We start from the raw sequence: 19,752 nt of genomic DNA, 5'->3' as shown, positions 1-19,752 counted from the left end.
TATCATAATACTGTTGATATTGTGTTGGTACATAACACGGGGTCACAGTGATGCAATTATATTCAAATTGTTTCATATGGATATATGTGGATCACTACCTATAACATTGCACAGGTGTGAGTGTATTCCCCCTCGTTGTTTATTTTTGATGTGGTGGCTTCATCGACAGGGGCCCACGTGGTTCTTGCTAGCCCTCTCTAATACAATTGACACAAGGTTGGTAAATATTTTTGTGATGCAGAGCTTCATGTTATGTGGAGATATACTGTGCCCACAGGGAGCAGTTATAAGTGCATATATCTCGATGTTATGGCTGCAGTACGATATCCTCACCTTGATTCCATAGAGGGTCCCAAGTAGCTATGTAGGACTATTGGGCGCAGGCGAGGTGGGATCCTTTTTGTCACAGGGGCGGGCTGCGACCAATCTTACAGAGTTGACGTAGCTCCTAAGTTACATATTATGAGCAGTGTTCGGCATAATACTGTCATTAGTCATGCTCTAACTTTGATGCACAGATGGATGGCTCGTGGGAGGGAGAATTTTCAAGTATATCAGAGGCCCCTCCCTCCTTCACCAGGGAGTGGTCTTCTGCCGCTACGTCCCCCAATGGGTATACCCCACACAAGGCTCTATGAGATTCTGTTTTTGTCAGGGTTGATTTTGTTAATGGGACTGGTCTTTGGCAAGTTGGGGATGCTAAAGTGGGCGGGGGGAGGGTTTGGTTTGCTTCTCGTTAGCGTTGGAGGTACAGTGATCAAATCATATGTTTCAGGTTGTGTCTGTATCTATAGATGCATTGACTACCAACATCCCACCACTCAGGGGGTGCGGACCACTCTTAGAGATGTAAATGTGTGAAACATATAAGTGCATAACAGGGAATGTGCGGGGTCTCAACACCCCCCAAGAAAATCCGCCAAGTGTTAACATACTTAGACAGACACGGTGTGCAAGTCACCTTATTGCAGGAAACGCACTTGAGTAAACACTCAGAAGACAGGGTAGCACACAGGTGGGCAAGTTACCGCCTAGCATCATCCTATTCTAACTATTCCAGAGGGTTGCTCATTCTTATCAAAAAGAGTGTATCAATCTCACCCATACAGACCCGCATAGATGTCGAGGGCCGCTGGGCTATGGTACAGGGCAAAGTGGGAATGTCATTAGTCACGATTATTAACATGTACGGCCCTGTAGTGGGCGACCCTACCTACACATGCTTAATGTGCTGCGCTCATGGCCAGAATCCGCAGTCTTATAGGGCGGAGATTTGAATACCCACCTCAACCAACACGTAGATAAATCTAACACGTCAGGTGCACGCACCATTAAAGCGGCGCAGTGTGTTCAGGCAGCCATAGAGGAAATGGGGTTGGTGAACGTTTGGCGCTTGCAAAACATGGAAGTCCTGGAGGGCACACATATTACCCCTGCATATAACAGTTGGTCACGACTAGACTACTGGCTGTTGAAAGGTGATGCTAATGGATGGGTCACGCATGTCAAAATCCTGCTGCGCACATTATCAGACCACAATCCTGTCAGTCTGAGTATCTGCATTCCCACAAATCCACATCGTCATTTCACTTGGCGTTTCCGAGCTGAAGCACTACTTGATCCTCTCTATAATGATGCTGTAAGGACGGCTATCACACAGTATTTTGAGTTAAATGGGGCTCAGTGGATAGTCAGGCCACACTGTGGGAAGCATTTAAAGTAACAATCATAGATGCATGCCTCGTTCTGAGATAAACACCATCGACACTACTATTGCAACCTGGCAGGCAATTGGGAAATTCTCACATAAGCTCCCGCTCTATGCCCCCGCCCTACCCCTAGCTGGCCATGCGGCATTGACTGTCACTCAAGAACAAGGGCCCAGTAAAGCTTTAAAGGAGGCTGGCATCTCTCATATGAGCGACCTCTATCCGGGAGGTACCTATCTCACAGGAAACGACATGGACTACATTCAAAATCCTACTCCACTCTTCCAATTCTCCTGCTATCGCCTGAAACGTGCGCTCAGGGCTCACACCCTGCATTCCCTGCTGAACCCACCACACTCCAATCACTTCAATTGCTATTAGTGGCCCCAACCAGGAAAAAACTACCAGTACCAAATTATATAAGGCGGTACAAGAGGAGGCGATCAGCAAGCCAGGCAAAAGTCTAGAGCGCTGGAATGCTATATTAAATCCCCCGATTCTCCCACAAGAGTGGGAACAGATCTGCACATTAACGGGTCGACTAACACCTAACAGCAATCTCTGTATCATTCATTTTAAAGGTATTCATCAAATGTACCATACCCCAGGTAAATTGTATAAAATGGGCCTCAGAGACTTTATCATTGTAAGCGCTGTGGACTACCTGAGGCTGACTTTTTGTCCACCTTGCATGGCAATGTAAACTAGTGTATACATACTGGGATTCTCCACCTTGCGTGGCAATGTAAACTAGTGTATACATACTGCGAGGGGGTGACTGCACGCACACACGCCATGACAGGAATCAATCTGCAATGTACGCCCTTGGATTGCCTCCTTGGCTATGTTCCGCAGCTGAGGGGCATGATGGGCAGGTTTGTAAGGGTGGCCCTCTTGCTGGCCAAAAGGCGGATCATGTTCACTTGGGACAGTAAACTTGCTCCGAAAATTGATGTATGGCTTAAGGACCTAGTGTACTGCCATGAACAGCTGGAGTTGTATGCGGAGGAACTGCCTGTGACCTCCAGACCCAAGGACATTTGGGCACCATTAAGAGACTACCTGATGCTGCAGGCTAATAAAGAAACTGTGTGAACTGATCGGCTATCTGTAAGTTGAGTTCCTATATCACCTGGGTTGAATTGAATAGATTCTCAGGACGGGACCGCACTTAGTATGTATTGTACCATCTGATCACAAAATGTACCTCTGATGTGTTTGTTATTATTTCTTTTCATTACACCGCTTCACTCGGCAGATTATATATATTGTGCTGTGAAACTCCAATAAACAGAGTTAAAAAAAAAATGTACCAGTACACGAACCCTTGCATCATAGTGCAGGGTGTGTACGTTCTATGAAGCATAGGTTCCTCTGGACATTTAGAGGTTTCTACGAACCCTATGAAAAGTCATTTAGCCTCAAACAAAAAGAGTAATCTGCATGGACACCTCGGGCAGAGTTAGAAAATTCAAGAGCGGCTTGGGTAAAGCATATCTACAAAACTAATTTATTGCACAGCCCGAACTGAAAGTACTAGTTTCGCACTTCTCTTCCAGTAAAAATATTATGCTTTTAGACTTTTCCCACTTTGTATGTGTACTGTACAGTGCAGCACACATGCAAAGTTGGAAAATAAAGAGAAATTAAAACACTTCTCCTCGTTGCTCCTTCCTCCAGGAGGCGTACGTTTTTGTTACTGATTTCTATCTACCAATGTTTGAAGATAGGTATTTGTGACACAGCACCTGGGTGGTTACATGGGAATGCTTACGCACCACCCAAGGAATGCCCCTTAGACTCAAAGTAACGCACAGCGGTGCAGAGCACAACTATGCGTTACTTTTGGATACTATCCTGCGCAAGTCCTGATTGTTGCAAGTATGCCAGTGCCAGTATTTTGCCCTGGGTTTCTCTATAAAAGAATGATTACATTCAGTGTATCAGGGCCAACAGCATCACTTCATTCTCGCTCAGTCTCAGTGATTTTGTCACTCACACTCTCTGTACGCACCCTTATATTAATTTATTCTCACTCACTTCCATTCTCTTTTCATCTCACTCTTTCTCACTCATATTTACTGACACTCAGGCCCAGATTTACTAATGCTTTGTGACAGGTTTGCGTCACTTTTAATAATCAAAATACTGGTACTTGCATACTAAAGGTAATTCATGGCATATGGGACACCCTTGAAAAAATACTGGCATACTTGAGGAAATTCCTGGTATGTGGACACTACTGGAAACATTTTGGTAACACCAAAATGGAGGTAATTCTTGGCATAAAGGTAGATAACCTGGCATATGGGTGAGTGGGAACAATGACAAAATGGTGGCTCTACATACTGAGGTCATTTTTTATATGAGTCACCTATGATATATGGACATTTCAAAATTCTGGTCTTGCATATTTTTTTTAAAGTCTTTATATTGAAAACCAAACAATATGCTTCACAAATCATGAAGCAATGGCATGGTGAGGTTACAGCACATAAACATGTTGCCTAAATGCCTCACAACTTGTTTCATTACAGAGTCCAGACTTATAGACTTGGCACTTTTACGGGCATTTTAAAATCAATTTGCACAGTCTCCCATATCGGCTTTTACTATGTGACTGCCCACTCACTGACCCCATAAGCCCTATCCTCTGTAGCCCTTCAATCGCCCCACATTTTTTCCCATTTCTTAGGACAGCCTCTTGCTGTGTAGACCACCTGTTTCGCCCTCTGGCACCAATCTAGGTCTGCCTTCCAATCCTCAACCACTGGTAAGGCTGTGGTCTCCCCAATTCTCTAGCCATGTTTCGCTTTGCCACCCCTGCTGCCAGTCTTGGGGAACATCCTTTACAATGCAACTTTTACCACGCAGTGCCTTTACGACGAAACTTTTACAACGCAAAACATTACAATGCATTGCGCTGGGGGGCGCTCTAGGATAGGGAATAGGTTTAATGTACTATCCAACACCTTCCCTACTATCCACGGGGACTGGAGTTGGAATAGTAAATTAAACTATTCACTATCCAGCGCCCCAAAGCACTATGCATTGTAAAGGCATGCGTTGTAAAAACCGCGTTGTAAACGCATGCGTGGTAAAAGCATGCGTTGTAACGTCATACATCCGCCAGTCTTAGCCAGATTTATTTCGACCTGGGACAGTCTTGCTCCCCTTCTATTCCCAGGTGTTCTATACCTATGAGTCCCCATTTTCGAAATCCGTGTAGCCCTCTCACCTCTGGCAAGAGTGCGCTGTACCATAATGGTGTCAGGGCTGTCAATTTCCCTTTCCATGTCAGGAACTTGGTAGCTTTATGCCATACATCTATTACAACCTGTGTATGCTGTGGCCAGTTGCCTCTGCCCGTCCTACCATACAGAAGTCTCTCGTACCCTCCCGGGCTCATGCACCCTCTGTTCACCCTGTAAGCTGGGTCTTGGTGGTCCACGAAAACCCTAGTCATTGATTACCAGCAACTGCAAGATCCAATAATATTTTTGGATGTCTGGGATTGCCAGTCGCCCATCGTATACCCCCTGCTGGATTTTGGCTAGGGCAGTTCTCCAAGCACCCTCTTTCCACAGTAGTCTGCAGACTACTTGGTCGATACCCCTGAAAACCGCTGGTGGAATCTTGCAGGGTGTATTTTGCATTACATAGAGCAGCCTCGGGAGAGTCATCATCTTGTAGAGAGCTGCTCTACCCACTAACGTCAATGGCAAGGATTCCCGTTGGGCACTGACATATTTCATTTTATTTTCGATGTTAGGAATAATCTGGCACTCATAACAAAATGCTGTTCATTGCAGAATGGAGATCATTTTTGACCTATGGGGGGCACTAATACCGCATTGTCGTGAGTCTCCCTTCCATTTTGACGGCTTGCCTCCTCTGTTTTGATATGATTTTGCTGGATTTATGCTTTGGGCACTGTGCCACTGCTAATCAGTGCCACAGTGCAAGTGCTCCTTATGTTAAATTGATATACTAATTGGATACCATGATTGGGTTATTTGGTTTATCTGTTAGCCCCTAGTACAGTGCACCATGTGTGCCCAGGGCTTGTAAATCAAATGCTGCTGGTGGGCTTGCAGCACTGGTTGTGCCACCCACAGAAGCAGCTTGTAAAGTGTGTCTCAGGCCTGCCATTGCAAAGCCTATGTGCAGTCTAGCACTGCCATGCCGACTTGGCCAGGTGCACTCACTTGCCAGTCCCTAAACCTTCCCGTTGCTTCATATTAGACACCCCTATGGTAGGCCCAAGGGCAGGGTGCATTGTAAGTATAAGGTAGGACATGCCCTGATGTGTGTAGCATGTTCTCATAGTGAATTACAGCCATTTCGTTTTTCACTATTGAAGGCTACCTGTTCTCATAGGCCAGAATGGGCAGTTAAGATTATTACATCCTTATAATCCTAACTGACTCAGGGAACAGGATAGAAATTCGAGTTTAGTATGCCTGAACTCAGAATAATAAAATAAATCTTTTATAAAAGTTTATTTTAATATTCTGTGTTTGCAAATACCACTTTTAGAAAGTAGGTATTTGCTTGCCTAACCATTTGAGCCTGCCTCTGCTGGGTTGTGTATTCCTTGTCTGGGTTTTTGTGTGACAGGACTAGGGGATTCCAGGAGACAGGCTGGGGCAGCCCAGTGGTGAATAGAGAGATCTACATCTAGATGGGAGGGAGGAGTTGCACCTGGGACCTGAATAGGGCTGGGCCTTCCCTCTACAATACTGGCTCCACCTCCTGTGGCTTGTCTGCTGTCTCTATCCTGCACTGTGAAAGGAGAGGAGGAATCAGGTCAACAGAGTGCTCCAGAGCTGTATCTTCCCTCCGCTGTGCTGCCTCCACCTCCTGTGGGGCGGCTGATGTTTCTGCCTTCAGAAAACAAAGGATTTTGGGGTATAAATATTGGGACCCTGATCCCAAGAAATTGGATCACTTCTGAACAAGAAACCTTCCTGCCAAGGAGAAGAACCAAGGAAGCTGCAGGAGTTTGGACTGCCCCTCTGCCAGTGTGCTGTTTGCTGGGTTGGCCTGCAGTGGTTGCTTCATTGCCAAGGGAAAGGAGAAGGAACTTTTTAAGGACTTTCATCTACAGAATATTCACCAAGGGCTTGAACTATGCTTGCCTCCTGCTGAAGTCTCAGGGACAAAAGACTTGCTGGGAATTCTGACTCCAGTCACTTGCGTGCCGCTGGGAGCTGGAAGTGCGACGCATCGAGAAGAAGCGTGTCGTTGCCTCAGCTGAAATAGTCGCAACGTCGGAGAAGCGAGCCTTCGCCACATCACCCTGGAAGTGTGTGTTCATCGAAGCTGCCTGCTGTCGCATCACCGGAGAAGCGTGACGCCATCGAGAGAGTTACCATTGCATCACCGCATCAAGGGCGCCATCTTCTTGCATCGCAACCGGATTGTCGCATCGCATCAAGGTGCCATCTTGCACACCGCAACGAGCCCGCAGGCCGAGAATCTACGCATCACCTCCGCACCGGTAAGGCTCACGACCAGTCCCCTACTCTGCGCAAGCATTGAGGAAGGACGCAACCGTTCCCCCGGGTCACGGAACCGACGCATCTCCCCTTTTGCAAGCCTTTTGTTCACTTTGCGTTACGCATCCATGTACTTTGTTGAGAACTTTGTCACATTTACCAACAACTTGAACTAAGAGACTTTTATAATCTTTTAAGTAACCTTAAGTGCAGTATTGTGGACTTTTGTCGTTTGTGGTCTTGTGTTTAAGTCTATATAAAGAATGCTTATTTTTTATCAAACCTGTGTTGTGCCCATCTGTAGTGTTATCACTGTATTACTGTGTATATTCACAAATGCTTAACACACTGCCTCTGAGATAAGCCTGTCTGCTCGTGCCAAGCTACCAAGGGGGTACGTAGGGGTTATTAAGGAGTGTAATCCCCTTATCCTGACTTAGAAGTAATGGTCCCTATTTGGACAAAGGTGAATACCATTGCCAACTAGAGACCCCCAGATATAACACGCATTTATTTAAATAGTGAGTTCTGCTTCCGGGGAATGTCACGTTTCATTAGCTTGGCACACCAACAAAGAACTTGAAGTACCCTTTCAGCATGCCTTTGCAGCAACTATGGCATTTTAGAAAATTTACATTAAAATTGTACTTTAAAATGCACCTTATCACCCCATTCTTTTCAAACTTTTCTCGGTGGGGGGACCTATAAGAAGTCTGGCTTGCTCACTTTGTTTCAGCAATGTCATTTAAGGTCAAAGGGTATGTAACATCACTTCTGCTACCCCAGGAATTTTGGTGAATTGACGCCCATGTTTTTGTATTGTTTTTAGAACACCAAGTGAAAATATAGTGTTCTAAGTAAAGCAAATCACATTTAAGTGCTGAGTTCTAATGCAGATCGGTGTATGTACTGTGAACAGCTGGGTATGCCCAGACGTGGGTACCGTACACACTTTGTGACTGGAACCAAGCATTACCCGGCTGTTGAGCCCATAACTAGGGTCCTGGTGCTTGTGTTCTGGTCCAGGGAGGACTTCGCTTGGCAGTTCGGGCTGGACTGTTCTGAGTGGAGCCGGGTCAAGACTGATTTGCATATTGTTGGTTCCAAACTGAGGTGACATGGTGTGACAAATAAAAATGGATTGGGATGCAGCCCTGAGTAATTACCACTGACTGAGATTAATTCAAGCATTCCATACATCATTTTTTTTGTATACTTTGTGTACTGTGAATGGAGCATTAGTGAAAGACCGACTGGCTCTTTGAAGCCACCAGTCTGTTTTTCACTGTTCAGGTGGCTACCTGCCTAACATTAAATGTGGGGCTGTGATCCTCTTGCATTCGAGTGCAGTGAATAACTGCCCCTGCCTGCAGGGGATGTCTGTATGCTTCATGGGTCCCCCAACAGTCACCTTCTATGAGGTGCCCTTTGGCATTAGGGCTGGGACCGAGTCACCCAAAACTCACCTCCGAGCCAAAACCTTCGACCTATGAGCATAAAATTGGCTTGGAGCCGAAACCTTCAACACCGAAACCAACAAAGCATTCCTCAGAGCCTAAATCTTGAGCGCCGAAAGGACATTCCAGCTCGGCACCGAAAGCTTGTGTGGCGAAAATCAAACAGCTTCCAGTACCGCAACCGGATCCAAGCATGGACATTGTACCACCTAAATCGGATCAGAAATAGAAAAAACTCTTTATTAATCCAGATTCTGGGCATATTCACGCTAAACTACCATCCAAACACAAGCTTCCGGATGATGACGGCTCTACAATTCCATTGAAGAAGAAGTATGTGGGGACTAGTCCTTTTCACACACTACCATCTCCTCCTCCTTCCTCTCCACCACAGTTTGTGATCACTTACACTTTACACCTAGTCAGTCTCCTCTACCTCACCCTGATGCAGGTGACACTGATGATGATGACACACACTCAACAATAGATCCTTGGACGAATTATACCATTGAGCCTCCACAGGATTCAGACCTAGATCTTTACCCTGCCAGACCATCTCCACCTGATGACAATCTGTCATATCAGGAGCCCATTGCTCGAGCTGCACACTACCATGGGGTAGAGCTCCATAAAGCAACCTTAGAGGAGGATTTTCTATTTGAAACGCTAACAACACATAAAACCAGCCAGACACTGCATATGCTTAAAGGTATGTGAAGGCACACAGACAACATCTTTAAAGATCCTGTACGTGCTAGGGTCCTCACTCCTAGAGTGGATTAAAAAAAATACAAACCTTCCCCAACAGACCCTATTTTTATTAAGGGTCAGTTACCACTGGACTCTGTAGTGGTATCCAATGCTCGAAAGCGAGCTAATTCTCAAGCGCCTGGGGATGCTCCTCCCACAGATAAGACATTTGCTTTGCCGGAAAATTTCAAGCTATGCTTACAGGCATCCCTTTTGACGGTGAGCAGCTGCTCTAAGAAATCCTCAAGAATAGTAAAGCTAGTGCTTCTATGCAGGACCTATCCTCCCTAGCCCAGCAGTTCCTACAACAGTGGTGAGAGTGCTGTGGCTACTCTAGAGCAGTACACTTTTAGCAGAAGCAACCTCCTCTGCCTGTCCAGACACCTCAATAACTAGAGCAATACTTTTGAGACAAAATTGGATCTAAAGGATGCTATAACAAAGCAACAGATTCAGTTGTCACTGTCCTCTGCAAGTTCTGCCTCTTCCAAACCTTTTATACTCCACCCCTTCACATCATTCTTCTGCAGGTGAGATGGTCTCTCACTTGTACAGCAATTGGGAGGCAATCATAATGGATTGCTGTGTTATCCAGGTGATCCTCAGTGACTACCCCCTACCATTCTTTTCTTCCCCTCTAGACTGCCTTCCTTCTTCCATGGCCTGAACTTTGGTAGAGGCCTTGATTTTAGGTGCTTAAAACCTTGTCTTGCTGGACAAAGGGGCCATAGAGGTAGTGACTCTGAGTAAGAGGGGTACATCATTCTCTTCCCATTTTTATTGCATCACAAGAAGGGCGGAATCCTTTGGCAAATCCTGGATCTCCACATTCAGAATGTGTTCATGTGCAGGACAAGTTCAAGGTGCTCTACCTGAGCCATGTCCTAATGGCCTTGCACATTAAAGATTAGTTAGTATCTCTGTACATTCAGGATGCTTCTTTTCATCTTCCCATTCACCCCCTACCAACATGCTCTACCTGAGGTTCACAATGGGATCCCATCACTATCAGGTCTCATCTCTACCAGCCCAAGTATCTTTACGAAGGTGCCTGTGGTTGTGACAACTTCACTCTGATGGTCGGGAGTCCATGTATGTTTATATGTGTACTGGCTTAAAGCTGAATCGCTATACACTGATAAGGGACCAGGAAACACCTTTGGTGGATGATGGCTCACCACTTAGGCTTTTGAGTAAAACTGCCAAAAGTCCCACTTCTCCAGACCTAGGTTGATCTTTATAGGGGACTGCTAGACCCAACCCTCATGATGATTCTGAGGTTTCTAACTCCAACTCAAATATTTGTTCTGCAGGTCTTGCATCTGCTTGGCCTCATGCATCCTGATGATGCCCTCCTCAGATGGCGGATGAGTTCCCTCCAGTTGTGCATAAGGTGGCAGGGTCTTCAACATCATGGTTCGTATCTGCTCAGGTTCACATCTTCTAGTCCGTACATCTAGCTCTCTACCACAAACCTCTTGACTAGTTACCCACTCAGCCCCACACAGACACAGGATATTGTGGTTGCAAGTGCCTCACTGCTTGATATAGAAAGGTAAAGATGCCTTCAAGGGACTTTGTTCAATCTAAGTTTTGTTATTTAAAATTAATATGAGAAGAACCAATTTATCGTCCTTACAATGAGTGAATCAAAACTGATCAAATTGTGTTGTCAACATGAAACATATAAACAAAGACACAGGGTGTATACGAAAAAAGTGTTTTTATCAAATAATTCATTGAGAAAAATCAGCTTCATATACAGACAAATAAGCGAATAAGATTTTAGGACTGTGGGTACACATAAAAATAAATTGCTAAGTGACTCAACAGAACCTAAAAAACACCTATCCCAAAACACATTGACTGCTCTCTGACTGCTCACAGGCTCGTTTAAGCGCAAATTATGTGCATCGACCCCTGATTTGTCTCAGAAATTTGATAATAATTCACCTAACATACACTGGATGAACTCTACTGTGTATGAATACGTGAACCCTATGTGAGTGAAGTTCAGACGCTACATCCAACTTGGATGAGCGATCTCCGCATTCGATAGTCAGGTCCCTAGGATACTGTGATCCTTCCAAGATCTTCTTGCGGATGACGATAATCCGCAAACAGACTACAATATTTCTATACAGATCTGAACTGATTACAGTCCTGAGGATGGTTTCATCAAATAACTGCTAAGAAACCGAAACGTCGACTTTGCACTTCATCCCTTGCTTTGTTTTACACAATGTGTTTTGGGATAGGTGTTTTTTAGGTTCTGTTGAGTCACTTAGCAATTTATTTTTATGTGTACCCACAGTCCTAAAATCTTATTCGCTTATTTGTCTGTATATGAAGCTGATTTTTCTCAATGAATTATTTGATAAAAACACTTTTTTTGTATACACTCTGTGTCTTTGTTTATATGTTTCATGTTGACAACACAATTTGATCAGTTTTGATTCACTCATTGTAAGGACGATAAATTGGTTCTTCTCATATTAATTTTAAATAACAAAACTTGGATTGAACAAAGTCCCTTGAAGGCATCTTTACCTTTCTATATTTACTTACCCAAGCCCTCAAGGGTATTCCGGGTTGCTCACTTCCTAAATAATCACTGCTTGATAGGCTGTTCATCTGAGCAGCATCCCAGCACGGGCCCTGTGGTCTGTACCAGTGCTATGCCTGCACATGAAGATGCGTCTGCTATGAGTACTCCATCTTTCAATTAAGTCTTTTCTCCCTTCCATCTATGGAAGAAGCATTCAGATTCTGTCAGGCAATTCCCCTACCATCCATTATATCAACAGACAAGGCCGTATGGGATCATCATAACCTTCTTGAAAGGCGATTCAAATATGGAAATAGTGGTAATGAGTAGGAATTTTCTTGGTTATGTGCTCATCCTGCAGTCTCCGTTAATGTGAGAATGGATTCCCTCAGTTGCCTTTTGCTAGAGAAACACGAGTGGGAGCTGCATCCTTCGATCCTGGTCAATCCACTGTTGTTCATAAACCTCCTATACAAATTAGCTATACAAAACAGGATCTTCTTAGTTTACAGCCGACAGCAGCCCTGGGCTGTGTATCAAACACATGGCCATGCACGGAAGGTCCAGTCTCATGTCGATGTTGTCAGTTTCAAGCCTCTCTCTCTCATCCAGATTACACTATCCCGCCCCCCACAGACACCATACAGAGAGGGTGGAAAAATCTGCTGTGTAATGTCCGCTCCTTGCCCAAACATTCCACGGAAGTATGGGATCTTATCTCCTCAGCTCAGCCGGAACTGGGTTTCCTAACTGAAACCTGGCTTAAACCTCATTTGGTTCCTGCCATCGCATTAGGTATTCCGGAAAGATTTAAAATGATCAGATTGGACAGACCACTTAAAACTGGGGGTGGTATTGCCATCATTTATAAAGATGGCATTAACATCTCAGTTTTAGACCCATGTAGTACTGCAACCATGGAAGTATTGGTCTTCAGGATAGATGCGCCCACACACGTATGTTGGAAAGGGGCATTGGTATACCACCCTCCTGCACCGGTGGCCAACTTCTCTCTGTAATTAGTTGAACTGCTGGCCCCGCATATAAACTCAGGCAATAACTTTCTACTATTAGGTGATTTCAATGTACATAGTGACCGCATTGAAAAATCGGATGCTCAGACACTCATGACCGACCTGTCCCTATTAGGACTAGTTCAGCATAATGTAGGCCCTACACATGTAACAGGTCACACATTGGACCTGGTATTCTCCAATTCTACCACAATTAAATGTGAACCCCTAGACAAGTGAACTGGTCAGACCACTCTACCATTGAATTTCACACGCATGACCTAATTGTACACAAAAAATGGTTCCCGGCTACATCTTATTCACGGACACAGTGGCATAAGGTCTCAGCAGATAACTTTCAAAGTGTGTTCATATAACCTCAGTTTGAAGCTGCTAACAACATTGAGATAGCCAGAGGAGCTTCGCCGGCGACCAAGATGGCCGCGTGAGCTCGGAGCTCCGAAGACCTCCCGATCCTCCGCAATAATCCTGCTACCCATCCTGTCCCACGATTGTGGGAATCGACTGCTAAGCCGGTCCTGATGCGGCACCCGCTTTCGGAATGAAAATATGACATTCCTGGACTCAGTTAGCTCGACGGACCCCGGAGGCTCCGCCCGCGTCATTGGCGATCGTCGAGGGGTACAGCGGTGTTCTCACATGGTGCCTCCCTGCCTGCGCTTCGTCCCCCCGATGGGTGCCTCTGAACTTTGAGCGCCTTGCTACACGGCCTCGTCACCGGACCTTGGCATCACCGCTGTGTGCACTGTGCATATTGTGCGAAGCTTCTTCGCCCCTGTTGACCGCCCGCCCCGTGAGTGCCAACATGGCGGGCAGAGGTGACCCGGACAAAGGCAAGTCTCAGCGGCTCAACAGAAAACCAACCCAGTCCCAATCCACCATTCCGGAGCGATTTTCCCAGTCTAAGGGATCACCGGGACTGCCGGGCCGCACTAAAGACTCGAGAAGGGATGAATCGCCGGACGACTCTGAAATCACACTTCGGGACGTCATGGGTGCGATAACGGGGGTGAAGACGGAGATGCACACTCTCCGCGAGGAACTGTCCAGCAAGGTTGACTCCCTGAAGATTGAGTTGAACCTCATCAGGACCGACCTCGGGAAGACTAACGACCGGGTTAAATCGCTGGATCTCAAGACTTCTAGCCTGGTCACTGATGTGTCCGATATCCAGACGGAGGTGCGTGACCTGAAGATGGCGAATGGATTGCTGGCGCGTCGACTGGACAAGTTCGAAGGTCGCGCGCGGCGCCAAAACGTTCGCATCACCGGGGTGCCGGAGAAGGCTGAGGAGGACTCGACTGAACTCTTCGTGGAGGACCTGGTGGTTAAGAACTTGGCACCGGGGGGCCTGAGTAAGTTCTTTTCGGTGGAAAGGGCCCACAGGGTACCGGGTGGGCCGCCGACGTCGGGCGCCTCTCCTCGCCCTATCATCGCAAGGCTCTTTAACTATAGAGATAGAGACGCTATCCTGCAGGCATCGAGGACCGCGGGCCCTCTACGCTTCCAGAACTCTGAGGTGAACTTCTTCCCGGATTTCACTCAAGCTGTCCAGAAAAAGCGCCAGAGCTTTACGGGAGTGAAACGGAGACTGAGGGAGATGGGCCTGCGTTACTCCATGCTCTATCCTGCCAAACTCCGCATTGAGCGCGACCACCGGACCTTCTTTTTTGACTTTCCAGATGAGGTGGGACACTGGCTTGATACCCTGCCCCAGGAGCGACATGAACCGGCTGACCAGACGGAGGAGACCACCGGAGGCGCGGAAGCACAGGAATAATCGTTCAATCACCTGACTTTCTGAGAGCTGGGTAGCCGTAAGGGGCATCGATTTCCGACATTGCTGCTATTGACTTGACTCGTTTTGTAGATAATATGGGGGATGACGGGGGGGATGGGATGCCTCCTTTCTCCTCTGTGGGCTTCTTGTAGATTAGTTAAGGGGCGACAGGCACACTGCTAGTTGGGGTGGATTATAGTCTAATGCAGGGGTGCAGGGTGGTGGGTTGTTGGGGTGTGTTTTTTCAACTTCTTTCCATGTTTTACTCTTTGTTCTGGCTGAGGATCTATTGGACTGATCTGTTATCACTGTGGGCGCCATTGCGGGTGGGGGGGGAGGGGCGGAACGTCCTTGATGATGGGGGGTAAATCTCTTAACTTGTTGAGCTGGAACATGAACGGGTTGGGGGACCGCATTAAAAGGGGTGTCGTGTTGCAGATGCTTAAGCGATGTTCGCCTGATGTGGTTTTCTTGCAAGAGACCCATCTAGTGGGTCACGCCTGTAAAGCATTGAATAGACGTGGATTCAAAATGGTGGCACACTCGGGGTTCTCCTCGGGATCCAGAGGGGTGGGTATCATGGTGCGCATGTCCCTCCCGTTGGAGGTGGAGTCTGTGCTTGCTGATGAGAGAGGAAGATATGTGGCTGTGGTGGGCAGGTGGGAGGGCCGCACGCTAGTTTTGGTTTCGGTTTATGTTCCCCCGGGGCTGCAGGAGACTACTTTCAGGGATCTGGGTGGCGCCATTTTAGGTCTCCCCGAGGGATTGTTGCTCGTGGGTGGTGATTTCAACTCCGTAGTCTCGGGAGACTTGGACCGCTTCCCATCCAGAGACCTGCGTCCTTCTCAGTCCTGGCTACCTGATTTTCTGAGCTCCATGGGGATGGTTGATTGTTGGCGTTTGTTACACCCCACCCAGCGGCAGTACACTTTCCTATCGGGTGCCCACGGTAGCCTTTCTAGAATAGATTACGTCCTCACCCCGGCTGCCCAGGCGCAGTCGGTGTCCACCGCGCGTCTTTTGGCTAGGGGCGTTTCGGATCATTCCCCGGTTTGGGTCTCTTTTGACTTCCAGATACCCGCGTCCTCGCGGGTGGCACCCATCAACCCATGGTACTTCCGCGAACCGAAGACCAGGGCGCTCCTTGCTAAAGCTATGGATCGGTACTTTGCCGAGAATACTGGCTCCGTTGACTCTGCCGTCTCCCTTTGGGAGGCCTTTAAAACCGTGCTTCGTGGCGAGGCCTTCTCCCTGATTGCGGAGGCCCGCCGTCGACGGGATGAGAATGTGGTGCGGCTGGAGTCTAATCTCGCTGACTTAAACTCCCAACTGGCACTGGGCCCGTCCCCCGACCTACTTCACGCTCTCTCCCTCAAATAGTCCGAACTTCGGGCGACTGCCACTGGCGCGGCGAAAGCCTTGAGCAGGGAGCAACAGGGCAGGATATATGACTCGGGAGACAAGGCGGGCAAGCTCTTGGCGTGGTTGGATAGACGGGAGCTCGCGTCCCGGGTGGTCCCGGGGTTGGTGGGTGCGGATGGCCTGTCCCTGACGGACCCGGCGGCTATAGTTGGGTCCTTTGCAGAATATTTTGAGGGGGTCTATACCTCCGCGAATCCCCTCCCGGAGTCTGTTTCGGCTTCCTTTCTGGAAGACATCGAACTTCCCTGCCTCACAGATCTCGAACGAGACGACATGGATCGGGACCTTACCGTGGATGAGGTGGCCTTGGCGATCCGGTCGTTGCGCTCTGGCAAAGCGCCGGGACCCAACGGCATCCCGGTTGAGCTTTATAAACTCAAGGCCGACACACTTGCCGCACCCTTGTTGAATATGTTCCTTGAAGCCCGCGAGGCAGGAGAACTCCCCCTCGACCAACGACTTGCCACCATTGTAGTGATACACAAGGAGGGAAAACCACGTGATTTATGCCGGTCCTACAGACCCATCTCACTTTTGAACGCAGAACCCAAGATCCTGGCCAAACTGTTGGCCAACCGGCTAGTGGGAGTGATCTCAGACCTGGTTCATCCGGACCAGTCTGGCTTCATACCGCACCGGAATACGGCGCTCAACTTGAGACGGCTTCACGCAGTCATGGCACGTACCCATCTGCTTCGTGAACCCGCAGTTCTCGCCTCCCTTGATGCCACTATGGCCTTCGACTCGCTGGAGTGGAATTACCTATGGGCAGTCCTGGCCAAGTTGGGGTTTGGTCCCGCTTACGTCGGTTGGGTCCGGCTGCTGTACTCTGCACCGCTGGCTAATGTGGCTGTTAATGGTCGGTTGTCGGCCTCCTTTGCATTGCACAGGGGCACTAGACAAGGATGCCCGCTCTCGCCGCTCCTGTTCGCTCTGGCGCTTGAGCCTCTGGCGGCTTGGATCAGGACGCACCCCGATGTCTCCGGGATAACGTGGTCCCCAGGTTTCGAGGACCGAGTGTCGCTTTACGCGGACGACATCCTTTTGTATCTTACCTCTCCCTGTCGCTCGCTCATTGTAGTTTTTGACCTGTTGGGGACCTTTGGGGCCCACTCGGGCCTGGTGATCAACTGGTCTAAGTCCTCTTTGTATACGTTGTGTGGAGACACTCCGCGCCTCCCCCGCGGGTGCTCAATACAGATAGCCCAGCAGGGCTTTCGGTACTTGGGCATTTACGTGTCGCGGGACTCCCGAGCCCGATATTTGCACAATCTACTTCCACCATTGGTGCGGCTGCGCCGGGACGTCGAGGGTTGGAAGAAGCTACCGCTCTCCCTGATGGGCAGAGCTGCGTTATTTAAAATGATGGCGCTGCCTCGCTTCCTTTACGCTCTGCAGAATACCCAGGATCCCGTGCCAGCTAAATACTTCGGGGAGATCGAATCCTTGCAGCGAGCGCTGTTGTGGGATGGTAGACCACGAATCTCGTTGGTCAAGCTGACCATACCATGCTATGATGGTGGTATCGCCCTGCCTGATGTGCAACGTTACTACTGGGCGTCCCAGCTCGCAGCAATCAACCATGGCCTCTACGGCCCGGCGACCAACCCGGGCTACGCCATGGATCGGTGGCTCGTAGGTGACGGGAACTATTATAGAGCATTATACTCCAGGTCTCTGGATCGGAAGCTGACGGGCCCCACTAAGACGATGGTGCATATATGGCGTGCAGTCACTGACACCTTGGGTTGGAAAGATAGGATTACCATGGCCACCCCACTGTATGACTCGGACATACTGGGAAAGCTGTGGCACACTAAGGGCTTCGACAGATGGGACACCATTGGGATATCTAAGGTTGGGGACATGGTGGCAAGGGGAAGGGTCAAGACGTTTGAGGTGCTACAATCTGAGTTCCAACTGGCGGCGACGGAATATTTCCGACACGCCCAGCTTAGCCATGCCCTCTCCCCCCATATATCGGAGGGGGAGGCGATCCCCGAATCGTCACCCCTGGAGGATTGGGTGCTGGACGGCCACATGCCGGACAGCGCTATCTCCCTAACGTACAAGAAGCTAATTAATGTGAGAGTTGATTTGCTTGAGCGATTGAGAGAGCACTGGGTGAATGATGGCATAGAGGTGGATGACGAGGAGTGGCAGTCGGCGGTCTCCTCCCCTAGAGAGGTGGCCATATCGGCACCGCTCCGCCTGGTTCAGTTGAAGATACTACACAGGGTGTATGTCACCGGCCCTAGACTCATACATATGGGGCTCTCAACGGATGGTCTGTGCCGGCGGGGATGTGGTATGCTTGCGACCTTCATGCACATCATATGGGAATGTCCTGGAGTTGCCCGGTATTGGACACGAGTGCATGAGGTGATGGAGGAGGTGACTGGTGTGGCCCTACCGGCTGAGGCCCGGCGATGCCTCCTCAATATTTGGTGCCCGAATGATTACAGCGTTGCCCAGACCCGTTGGGTCACCTTGGGCAACATGGTGGCCAAGAGAGATATCGCCCAGAAATGGGGTGCGCCTGCTCCTCCCTCGCTCAGCTTATGGGAAACCAATATGGACTGGTGCATGCTGCGTGAGAAGATGGTGTATGTGGCCAGGGGCAAGCCCAGAATGTGGAGATCTGTGTGGGGTGCTTGGAACTCCTATAGAGGTGATATTTGCGACCCCCCTGTAGAGATTGACTCCGATGCCCAGCTTTCCCCGTAGTGCCCCTCATCCGTGGTTCCAGATAGGTTATCCTGGTGTGCTACCTCCCACGTGCCTTACTGTCGTCATTATTGTTGTGTGCTGTCTTGGGTGTGCGGCCCTCGACCCCCTCCCGCTACACAAGTCCGCTGTCTCTGTACCGTCCTCAGCCCACCTTTTTCTTCTTTTTTAACTTTCTTTCGTGCTTACTGCACACTTCTTTCTCTTGGCCTTTGAGGCCTTCTTGTTCCTTGATTTATCCAATTCTAGGTTCGACATTATTTGAAAATTAAACCTGATTGCTTCTGCTTATAGTATTGTACACAACCTTACCTGCTACCTCGATGCTGCCTGGCCTCCGGGATGTATGGCTGAATAGCGGTGTACTTTTTCTACCAATAAAGGTTTTCCAAAAAAAAAAAAAACATTGAGATAGCCCTATCTAAATATAATTTGGCTATTGCCAAAGCCATTGACCAGATAGCCCCTTTAAAAGTATGTAAGAACCACCCTAACCAGCGCCAGACCGCGTGGTTCACAGATCAGCTCTGTCTACAAAAGCAAGCTTGTAGGAAGTTAGAAAGGGTCTGGAGGACCACACATACTGAGGCGGACAGAAATCGATTCCACCTCTCTTTGACCAACTATCATAAAAACATTAAGACTGCACGGAAAATGCATATATCATCACAATTAACGCGAGCTGGAAATTCATCTAAAATGCTGTATCAAATTTTACAAACCTTCTTTAAACCTAAGGCTTGTGAAAGTGTCGAATCATTCTCTCAAGAAATGTGTGATGATATCACTTCTTATTTCTCCCATAAAATAGAGGTGATATATGA

At 48.1% G+C, this 19,752-nt stretch overlaps 1 protein-coding gene across 2 annotated transcripts in view; it reads left to right on the top strand.

Annotated features, from left to right (window-relative positions):
• The window catches only part of UTP14A (UTP14A small subunit processome component), a 459,924-nt gene that overhangs the window by 420,868 nt on the left and 19,304 nt on the right, over window positions 1–19,752 (top strand). The gene's annotated exons all lie outside the window — the stretch shown is intronic.

Source organism: Lissotriton vulgaris, chromosome 4_1, assembly GCF_964263255.1.
Source record: "Lissotriton vulgaris chromosome 4_1, aLisVul1.2, whole genome shotgun sequence".
In the NCBI taxonomy this organism is placed as follows: domain Eukaryota; kingdom Metazoa; phylum Chordata; class Amphibia; order Caudata; family Salamandridae; genus Lissotriton; species Lissotriton vulgaris.
Note: the sequence above shows the minus strand (reverse complement) of the source record. Positions and strands in the feature narration are given on the sequence as shown.